Here is an 11,721-nt window from a genome sequence, read left to right on the forward strand (position 1 = left end):
TCTGAAGCTCCTCTGCTCACGCTGCCAGTGTGAAGACTGTAAATATGCAGGACAATCGTGTCTCATATTGTGAGCATTTGGTGAAGGGAGAAATAAAAGACAACGTCATTTCCTCTTGATTTTAACAAGGAATGATATCATGACAGCGCAGAGCTGTGTCTGTTCATCAGTCCATTAGCTGTTCTTACAATAGCAATCTCTTATTATTTGCTGGTAACTTAACTGCGGTTGAATTTGGCACATTGAAACATAATAACTACTGTAGCGTCTGGACCACTCCAACACACAATATATATTTTGTTAGCTAGATTTCACAAATACTTTGTAACACCCCAGGACGCCGAACAAGACCCTGGTTTCATGGTAACCCGATACATTTACAACCTTGTGGAATGCGAGCCAGCTCTCATTCTGCTTTCTCCAGAAACAAGGGGTAAAAATGCACAGGAGAAATGGACTGTTCTACTAATTAATTCATAGGAAAACCTTCTTTGAATGAACACCCATTTTCTTCAGGCCAGTGTGTATATTATTGCTGTGTTGTATTTAATCTGTTGTATTATAGACTATTTTTATCCGTGCTGATAAAAAACAGCAAAATATATCACAACAAAACAACTTGAATTATTTTACTTAGGCTAGATTTTTATGCAAACACAAACTCTCCAATATTGAGCTTTAAAGATGAATCGAGAGGACTCCTCCTCCTGGGTCACATGATCATAAATGGTAAAATGACGTCCTTGTAGTGAGCATAATATTTGAACTATGTGAAGAGGGTAACTTGCTCGCTTTCATTTGGAATGACCCTCGGGGCCAGATTTACTATTAGCTTGCGTCAGCGCAAACCCTCAGTTGGCATTAAAAACTACTGTCAGGATTTACTAGATATTTACTAGTTATATTCTGAAAAATATGGTATGTTTATATTTAACTTTCTAAAATTTAGGCTTTTCGTTAGTCTAGATTTTGTGAAATCTGGATCACAAGGCATTGAGCCAGATTTACTAGCAGACAGTGTTGCCAAGTCCGCGGTTTTCCAGCAGAATTGGGCTACTTTATCACTGTTGCCACGGGTTGTTTTTCATGTCCCCAGGTGAAATTCAAATTTTTTAAGTGACCCCAATAATGTGATATTTAACCCCTAAAATGTGAATTTCACCTTGGGAACCCTTCCAAAAAACGTGTATTTTAACCTCCAGAACGCAATTTTTACTGGGGGACCGCCCTCGAAACGCGATTGGGCTAGTTTTGAGTAGTGATTGGGCAGGTTTTGTTTTGAAAACCCAGCATAAAACCCCTCATTTGGCGTTAAAAAACATCTCAGGTTACTTATGTAACCATGGTTCCCTGAGTAGGGAACGAGACACTGCGTCCTCTAGGGGTCGCTATGGGGAATGCCTCGTCGTTACCCGTGTCTGAAGCATACATTGAAAAAACACCAACTCGTTGGCTGGCGACAGCCATGACGTCACTACCGGTGCGACTACAGTATAAATCGGCGCCGGGAGATACACATCATTCACTTCTTCGTCTGAAGCTTGCGTCCGCAGCATGGCAAGAAACCTAGAGGACGCAGTGTCTCATTCCCTACTCAGGGAACCATGGTTACATAAGTAACCTGAGACGTTCCGGGAACTTCAAACTGAAAGAGCAGTCCATAGATAAAAATAGCGTATCCCCACACACTATATCTACGGCTATAATGCTGGAGTGGCTAGTAGTAAATCTGTAGCTGGGGGAGCATCATCCAGCTCTCAATGGAGAGGGAGCTCAACCTAAAGCATGTTCCCATGATGGAACAGCTAGCAATTATTCAACTGAGGGAGCAACACACCCAGTTCTCAATCCGAGAAGGGGGCTCGACCTGCAGCATATTCCAAAGCTGGAACATCTAGCCAAACACGCATCAGGGAGGCAGAGGAAAGGCCTAATTCACCTGATGCTGCTGGATCCAGGCGCTCTGGAGAAACAGAGAACTCAAAGTTCTCAAGTGAGAGGGGAACTCTGAATTCAGAGGAATAACGTTGCTCATTCCAGGTAACCCTTTGATAAAAAGGGGAGCATTGCTCAATACTACCACGAGGACAGCCCATGGAGCGAGGAATCCAACTCCTCAGAGAGGATTAACGCTCGAAAGAAACATCATACTCACAATAACCCTCAATGGTGAGGGCGGGATGCCTCAAGAGGATATCCTGGTGATCGGGAAAAACCCCTCAGGGTGACCCAGATACGGTAGACCAGTCAGGGTAGCATGAAAGCGTAACCCCAGCCCGGATGTCCAGGAAATTTGGAAATGGAAAAAACTCGCAATGCACGCAGATTGCCCCCTCGAGGACATCGCGTGCGTGCTCTTCGCCCAAACAAACAACACATAGATCGTGTGTGTCATCTGTTGTCAAATAGCGATGACACGGATGCACACACCTTCTAAATGCTCTGCTAGTGCTCGCCATAAAAATAGAGATAGCTCTTACTTTTTCCTTGGAAATGCATGCTTCAAACAGAACAGTCAATGAAGACGAAGAAGAGAATGATGTGTAGCTCCCGGCGCCAATTTATACTATAGTCGCACCGGTAGTGACGTCATGGCTGTCGCCGGCCAACGAGTTGGTGTTTTTTCAATGTATGGTTCAGACACGGGTCACGACAAGGCGTTCCCCATAGCGACCTCTAGAGGACGCAGTTCGAAGTTCCCATGAAAGGGAACTACTGTCAGGATTTACTAAAGACACGCAGTGGGAAATTAGTGCTGAAAAGGCGTGGAGAGTTATTTTTGCAGTTCACCTTATTGAATATGCATTTGTAGGAGTTTGCCTTTCGATCTGTAAATTTATGAGGAAAGTATTTAAATGAATCCCTCAACGCAATTTACTAAGATTTGCGCTCGTCAGTTCACTGGTATTGGCTGCATTATTTAGCGCCCCCCAAAAAGCATGTCTTAAAGCAGGCAGTAATTTGTTCAGCTCTTGGTAGATTGCGCTGGTCACTATGGAAATGTGTTCTTTAATGTGCACCTTGTCAGTAAATCACCCACAGAATTCCATTTATGGAATTGAGCTCTAACGCTAATTTGTCCTGTTTAGTAAATCTGGCCCTTGGTGTGGCATTCTCTTCCCATAGTGCCCTTCAAGGGTGCAAAAACTTTGCATGAGCATCCTCTACTAATGATCTGGTGATACAAATTGAGACCAGGATTGAGAAGAACTGGATCATAGGACTGATCCAACAGCTAACCTGATCAGACAAGCAGCCACAGTTATCAGCCGGTGCTGCTAATGTCAAAATAACCAAATACTGGCCAGTGAATCCACCCATCTGGTATTTCTGTGTATTGTTACTTAACACTTATGATATCCTCTAATTGGTAAGCAAAGTAGTAATGAACAGCAGGAGTTTCGCACATCCTACAGGTCAGTGGTTCTCAGTGTTTTTTACTCTCCTTCTGTGAATCAACACTGCAGGACTGTACTGCTGTGTTCTACTGTTATGTAGCGAATTTAACTCATGGGGAAATATGAATAATTAACCATAACTAATTATGATTAATTATTAATATTTTAGATCCACTGTAGATATTTAGCTGACCACTCAGGGTCAACCGTCTTGTCAATTCTAAGAACGTTAATTTCCTGGTTAAAGGAAATAACTTTCTTACTGTACAATTCTATAAGTTTGTAACATAAATCTGCATGATTATTGACTATTGGTCCAAATGCTACAGTTATGACTCTTCAGCTGCATGTTATTATTCAAAAATTTCAAATTTAAGATAAATGTTCAGCATTCTTTTTTTGTTGTTGCAAAAATATCAAATTTTAGCTAATTTAAGCTATACTTTTTACCCTTGAACTTTGCTTAATTATAACTTTTTATAAATATATAACAGATTTAAAGCTCCTGAATTCTTCACCACTTAAAAGCACTGCACTGCTCAATTACACAGTCACTTAAACAAATAAGCACAAGTCAACCTGCCATACCAAACAAGACCACATGGAGATGCCAAAGACCACTAAAGCAGCCTCTTTGACCTGACTGTTTGTAGATACTAAATACAGACCCATTCAGAATCATCAAACACAGCAAAAATACAAATGAAAAATAAAAGCATTCTGAACGTGTGAAAACTCAGCGATATGAAGGCGGCTCGACGTCACCAGCCTCTTTCACAACAAGCAATCATGTCTATTAAGGAAAATACTAAAGCTTCAAAATACTGCCGATGCCATTAATCGGCAGTATTTTTTGTATTTTTTAAATGGCAGTGTCGTCAATACAATACAGTGGCAGGTTTGCCAGATTGGAAATGTCCAAGTATCATACCAGAAGCTCAAAATTATTGTATTTGGAAGAAAATTATCGTACATGAGTCAAACATACAGAATACAGCTATTTATCTAAACCTACAACTTTTTGACATGACCTGCAAATTACCACAATAGATAACTAGGCGTACCGTGTCTACATTGGACGCGAGCAGTGCGACAAAATACTATAGAACCCATTATAATCAGTGACTGTCTGCACTGGATGCGGCACGGCGCAACACTTTTTCATTATTGATCGTCCATCGTACAGAGGTCAAAATTAACATACAAATATGATAATTATCGTACATCTGGCAACACTGGTGCCCTGTGTAGAAAATGCTGTGTAGAATTCACACCTTATATGGTAAGTGTTTCCCGATGCTACACTTAATTTTGCAATGAGATGCTGGACATCGTTGTACGCACTACAGTTTATCAGGAGAAAGCGACAGAAAACAACAAACATCATAATATCTTTCTAAAAGAATGTATTCTGTCAGTTCGTCCGTTGCTGAGTTTACCGCTTCTGGAACAGTGAGAACACGTGTAATGCTTCATTTATAGAACCACCCTTGTGATGACGAATGCAATTCCATTCATCAACAGCGCCATATGCACTCGGTTATCCTTATAACATTATTTTAGTATTATAAATGAATTGTGTACTAATATTCTGCCCTGCACAGTTGGAAATTTCAAGATATGGGGGCAAAAAAATGGTCCTGTATGAGTTTTTGTTTTCTATTTATAACATGATAGTTCGGCAATATGGCACAAGCAAGAGTGTTGTTCTTCCGAATATCAGCACCACTGCAAATGTGATTTTATACAATAGTTCAATTTACAAAAAGTTCATATTAAATGGCATTTTGGACACAACATTGTCAATAAAGATGGCATTTTGCAGTATTTTGCAGGTATTCTAAACAAAGCAGAACTGCTGTGCTTCTCCGAGCAACACACAGCGGTGTTCTGTTTTGTTTCTGAATGAATCTGTGTTTTTGAACAAATCAGGCAAATCAATGATTCACTGAGCCATTCCTCGTTTCTAAATGAATCATATGTTTTGAATGAATCAGTTAAATAAATGATTCAGTGCCACTTATTGGCAATTAAAGGAAAACCTGGTGTTTTCATTTATGGATTTTGATACTTCATGGTATCGTGATACTTCAGCTGGTATAGTATTGTAGGATATATTCATGGTATCGTGACAACCTCAGTGTCTGTGTTTGGAGCATCTGATGCCCATATGTACATATGTACGATCCTCACCAACTTCTCCAAAACACTCGCTGTACATTCATTTTGACAACTACATGAATTTATTGCAGTGTGTTCATGTAGAAATACAATGTTATATATTGATCAGTGCGGCGAGAGCGCAAGCACTATTACAGTCGTCATCTATCAGACTTTACTACCACAACACTGATTTGCTGTAGTTTGTGTATCATAGGCTCATGCAGCGGTCGGGTGTTCAGTCTGTATTTCACACAGAGCGATAAGAAACAACTTGGGCTGCTCTGAAACAATCACAGAATACGAGAAAACTTGTGCTTTTTTAACTTAACATATAAATAATAAGATTAATATAGTTAAATGAATTTTAGGTTATCTCGTGCCCCCTAGTGATCTGTGGGCCCTCAGTTGAGAACCACTGCTATAGGTGATAGCATTGGGGCAATATGGGGAGATATGCATAAAATAGTCTTAATATAACTGCAGACAGCCATATACTGAATGTGCACAGTGCAACAGTACTTTCACACTAACTACTGCTGATTTATTCTATTTTATATATTTTTTTTTGCAATGCTGGAATGACAGTGACAAGCCAAAATAACATATTACAGTAAGTAAAAGATTAACTCTTTATTGTTTCAAATGACTAATAACTATTAAACAGCTAATAACTGAGACAAGCCAAAACAACACATTAAGTAAAAGATGAACTCTTTATTATGTCAAAGGACTAATAACTTAAAGGGGTCATCGGATGTAGGGCTGAACGATTTTGGAAAATAATCGAATTACGATTTTTTTTTACCAATATTGCGATTGATTTTAATATGCTTTAAAGCTCTTTATGTTCTGTATTATTCAACAAAGACAAGCTATAAATCATTGTATAGTATGACCAACACAATATTAGATATATTAAACATAAATGTTCTTTTCTGTAGGCCAGGCCTATTTGTTATGATGAAATTAGGTGATGCATGAATTAATATGAATGATATTTTTAACAACTACAATTACAGTATATTGACTGATTTGTTGAACTTCCAACCTTGTAAGCATGTAATAATTATGGCAACATAAAGCACTGACAAATAAGCCTGGTGTAAACATTAATATGAAAGTCAGTAACAAATCACACAAACTAAAGTAGATTGCAGAAATATAAAAACAAATCTGTTGCTTTACCACATTACTTTAGGTAATTCAGTCACTGTAATAAACATATGTAAACATGTGGACTGCACTAAACACTGTCTGTTAACTTTAGACCAGTGGTTCTCAAACTGTTTTGGTCACACCCCCCTTTAAACATATAAAAAAATCTACTAAACATTATAAAAAATGAATGCTTTTTTAAATTTAAAAAACCTACAGGGAAAAAACACCTGCATCACTTGAAACATTGAAAAATAGCATAGAGAGAATAACTGTTATTATTATTCTTCTCTCTCTGTTATTTATTTATTTTTTGTGAGTTTCATGCTGTCCGCTAAGGCATAGAACACACACAGGCTTTCCTCCTCACCAACGACATTAAACACGTGTCTACACCGGACGCGAGCGACAAAATACAGTAGAACCCATTATAATCAGTGACGCTGTGTACACTAGATGCAGCGCCACGAGCCACGACAAAACCCGACATTAAACTGATGCCTTGTTCTATTTATGACGTACTGACATAACGTTAAAATGATTTGCAATGGTCACTTTGTCGCATCCAGTTTAGACACGGTGAGTGAAGCCGAGAGCGAGATATGCCTCGTCATATTTTCAGCATTTAGCTTTTAAATGACCAGCACCTGCCTGAGTCTGTGCGACTTCATCTATGGCTTTTCTCTTCGCTTTCACAAACCGATCCATCTCCCATTCTAAGTTACATCCTTTGGCTGTTTACTGTTTTATTTCTTTTCTTTATCTGCTGATGGCCCGCACTCGACTTGAAGCAGCGCTGCTTAGACCGAGGGGTGTGTGTCATCAAAGTACTGCGAGAGCTATAAGAGAGCGCGGACGTCTCCTTATGGTTTCTCTCGCCGTACTTTGATGTCATACATGACCGATCTTCAAGTCGAACACACCTCTTTACTCTCGCGTGTCACGTGACCGAGTGTAATCGCAGCCTCTGCGATTGAAAAATCGAGTTTTTTCATATTGCGATATTATCGCAAATGCAATTAACCGTTCAGCCCTAATCGGATGCCCATTTTCCACAAGTTGATAAGATTGTTTAGGGTCTTAATGAAAAGTCTATAACATACTTTGGTTAAAATTTCTCAATGGTATTTCACACACCATCTCAAAGCAAACAGCCTTTTTACCCTGTCAGAAATAGCTCTGTTCACAGCAACCAGTTTGGTTGGATTTCCCTTTAAATGCTAATGAGCTCTGCTGACCCCGCCCCTCTCTTCTGTGGGGTGACGAGCCATCCTGTTTACTTTAGCCGAATTTAGCTGCATTTAACTTGCTGACTAGCACGTTATTAGGAAAGGTGATTTGCAAAGATTCATAAAAGAACCTTATACTCACTTCTTCTGTAGGTGAGGCTGAATCACGAATGATTTGCGCGAACATAGATGCATTTAGGTAGATCAGAGGACGCATTCACATCAGAAACGAAAGTAATGTTAATCCACTGCGTCTTCAGCGGCTCAGTTGGGAGTAAATGAGGACTGCTATGTTCATTATTACATCCAACAACAGAACACCTCAATCGCTTAGGAGTCGTTCTTGTCTACTTCTGCTCTGGTGGTGAAACAATGGCGGACTGATGACAGCTCACTCAGGGCGGAGCTAAGGTTAAACACCAGTGTCAATCAACTATCGTGGGAGGGGCCTGGGTCTGTGTGATGTCACACAGCCAAGCATCTGCAAGCGGCTTGATATGAGAAAGGACAAATTATTTAACGAGATTTTTTTTTAAAAACACTGGGTGAATCTTTATCATTATAAGGTGGTTGTGTACACACACTTGTAAAACTTGTAAAAGAGCATATCACATCCGATGACCCCTTTAAAATGACAGTCTCTGAAAAGATTACTAAAAGATGACTGTTTAACACACTACTAGAGGGCAGAAGCAGCGCTTACTGCAGCATAAGAAGAGTTATCGTGTTCTCAAGAATAAGTCTTCAAATATGAGCAATTCATCTGCACATCAGTGGCACTGATATGAGCACTGGACACCCCTGACATCTGATTGGCCACCCCAAAATTTAATATGCCACTATTTTATTTTCTTCGTTTAATCGTACTGAAAGAAGCATTTATTGTAGTCTCGACTTGAACTCAAGGACGTGTGCCACATCGCGCTTTATCTTTACCTTTCAGCCTCTACTAGTACACGCTCCCACGCCAAATGTTCGTTTTCTTATGGAGTGAAACACATCGCGGAGCAAAGACGACAGAGCAGGTTACCTTTGATAATAGAAAACAAAGTCTCAGCATTCAAATTCTGTTCGTCTTAATAAGAATTTCAAACGATAAATACAGTTTTGGAGCTCTTTAGTGGCGTGACGGTTCAAGTTCAGTGGAGTGCATTCTAATTAGCATTAAAATAAAAATGAATGAACATCTGAGGGCATGTTGAAAGATACACTACAACTTACTGAATGTGTAGTGTCTCATGTAATCACTTAATGAGTGTTTCAACCGCGGAAAACATTGTCACATAACCTCAGAAAATCCATTCAGTGTCCATGCACTAGCGAGAAAAATGTACACTAGAGAGAAGAATTATGCAAAAATTATATTTATTATATTTTTACTTATATAATTACTTTAATTACTCAATTTACTTTTTACAACATTGGGTTGCCTTGCCTTCTATTGGTGGCTTGTTAAAACCAATACATCCTAATGGACTCCTAAAACACTACGTGCAGAAAACCATTTTTTAATGGTTTCAATGGTTAAAAGGTGATGGTTTGTAATGTTTGTAATGGTATTTGTAGTGGAAACCATTAGGATTTTCTGTGATGGTTTCTATTGTTTTGTTTTGTTTTCAGCAGGGATATGAACTTGTACAAATCAATTGTTGCTTTTAATCTTATTAATAGGGTTCCCTGTAGAGTTTAGTTTAGAAAAACTGAGGGAAAAAATGACACATTTTGTACATTTTTCCTGAATAATTCTCACTCCAGGCTGAACTCAAAAGTTGTCAGTCCTGTCTGAAGTAAGCTGAAGTTTTAGGTTTCCTGAACAACATTTACAAAATGCACTGTATAAGTTCATGTTAGATCTTTTGCTGGTTAATCAGATGAAAGAAATAAGAGAAATAAGTTCCGATACACGAACATTTTTCAAGTTACGGTAGGAATGTATAGCTAATGTGGGGTAATGTGAAGTAATCAGCAATCGTAGGATTTATTCATGCTTTTTTTATGCCAGATTGGAGTTATCCACTGATTTTCTGTCATGGTCTATGGACCCCTGAATGTAGCTCCACCACTGCTGCACATCATTAAAAACCAACCTATATCGATCTCTAAGAGGTGTGCATATGTTCAGTGCTTAGATTGATATCTATTTTTGTTATATTTTCGAGGCACTGTGTTTTATTTACATGATGTTATCGTTCCACTACTTTGTGTTGACACTGATTGTGTTGGCCTAGATCACTGTTTTACATGGTTAAGTGGGTAGCTGACATTCAAGCTTTAAATATTAAGCTAAAACCATTTTAATCCGTTTTTCTAATTCTATAATAAATCTATACATTCAGTTTAGACCTCATATCAATAATGTCCTAATACATTGTCACACTACTGTTTTTGCTGAACTGCTGGATATAGGAATATGCTCGTCTGTGTTTACATCCATTCTAAACACAACCCCTGATGTTCACGGACATGTTATTTGCGGTTTACCCACAATCCCGCAGGCTGGCCCTGCTCACTGCAACGCGACATCACCGAGTCTATTGTATGTATATCTGCGTGAAATATAGTCTGTATATGGAAAACACCGCTCTTCCGCGCGAACCGACGCTCACGCTCGCGTCGCGTCGCTCTCTGCACAATACCACAGGATTGCATAACAAACGCACGCGTTCTTACACGACACGATTCTTCACGCGCGTCGTGTAAGTGCACTATTACGCGCGTGCACTCAAAAGCATGAAAGCGCAGTAAATGGACGCGTTCGCTCAGATGTGATGTCATTGGCGTCAATGGCGCGTGTGAACGCGTGAAGTACCGCAACGAGTGATGCGCTCCCAGCACCAAACACACACACACACACACACACACACACACTCTCACTCACACACACACACACACTCACACACTCACACACACACACACACACACACACACACACACACACTCTCTCTCACACACACACACACACACACACACACACACATCGCGTCTCGATTAAAGCGCTCTGCGCGGCTGGCCCGAGCTCTCGGTGGGGATGGAGCGGTACCGTATCTCCGGAGGATGCTGCTGCTGGCGCGGTGTCAGGAGACGGGTGGATCCGCTGTGGTCCTCGCGGCTCCGCGGTAAACGCGTTCTCCTCGCTCACCGAGCGCTGCTGCTCCCCGGGCTCGGCGTGTTTTCACCGGATCGCGTCGGCTGGACTGCTGATCGCGGATTTGGGCTTCATTAGTCGAGCGGAAGGAGCTGTTCCTCCTCGACGGTGCTGAAGTGACGTCACGCGGCGCAGGGGGCGCGCGCGTCAGCGTCAGCGCGGACATGATGTCAAAGCCGCTCGCGATCTGTCTGCGACCTTCTGATGAGGTCCCGTTTAAAGCGTTTAAGAAGAGCCTGCTCTCTTGAGCGAAGGCGTTTATACGCTGCGTCGATAGATTTGATGTGAAAATAGCTATATGATACACACCGATTGCATTAATATTACTATTTGAAATGTATAATAATAATAATGATAATAATAATAGACCTAATCAATAAATAGATACATTTACATTTAGTCATTTAGCAGATGCTTTCATCCAAAGCGACTTACAAATGAGGACAACAGAAGCAATCAAAATCAACAAAAGAGGAGTTCAAACATTAAACATATACAGAACAAAATCAGTCTTTACGCAGATGCCATGTTCTGTATTTACAAGACCCCCCATCATCATTACAAGAAACAATTCAACTTATCGATTCATTTTCTCAGAGTGAATCGAGAACTGGAGTAAATCTTCTATTCT

General features: G+C 40.1%; 1 protein-coding gene across 1 annotated transcript in view; it reads right to left on the minus strand.

The window, feature by feature from the left end:
- map3k12 (mitogen-activated protein kinase kinase kinase 12) overlaps positions 1–11,211 on the minus strand; it is a 53,291-nt gene extending 42,080 nt beyond the window's left edge. Inside the window, exon 1 of the mRNA XM_016231598.1 lies at positions 10,986–11,211. The gene's annotated coding sequence lies outside the window, so the exon portion shown is untranslated. The remainder of the gene's footprint in view (positions 1–10,985) is intronic.
- Between the last annotated feature and the right edge of the window lie 510 nt (positions 11,212–11,721).

Source organism: Sinocyclocheilus grahami, unplaced genomic scaffold (genome assembly GCF_001515645.1).
Source record: "Sinocyclocheilus grahami isolate Dianchi unplaced genomic scaffold, SAMN03320097.WGS_v1.1 scaffold396.1, whole genome shotgun sequence".
Lineage (NCBI taxonomy): Eukaryota > Metazoa > Chordata > Actinopteri > Cypriniformes > Cyprinidae > Sinocyclocheilus > Sinocyclocheilus grahami.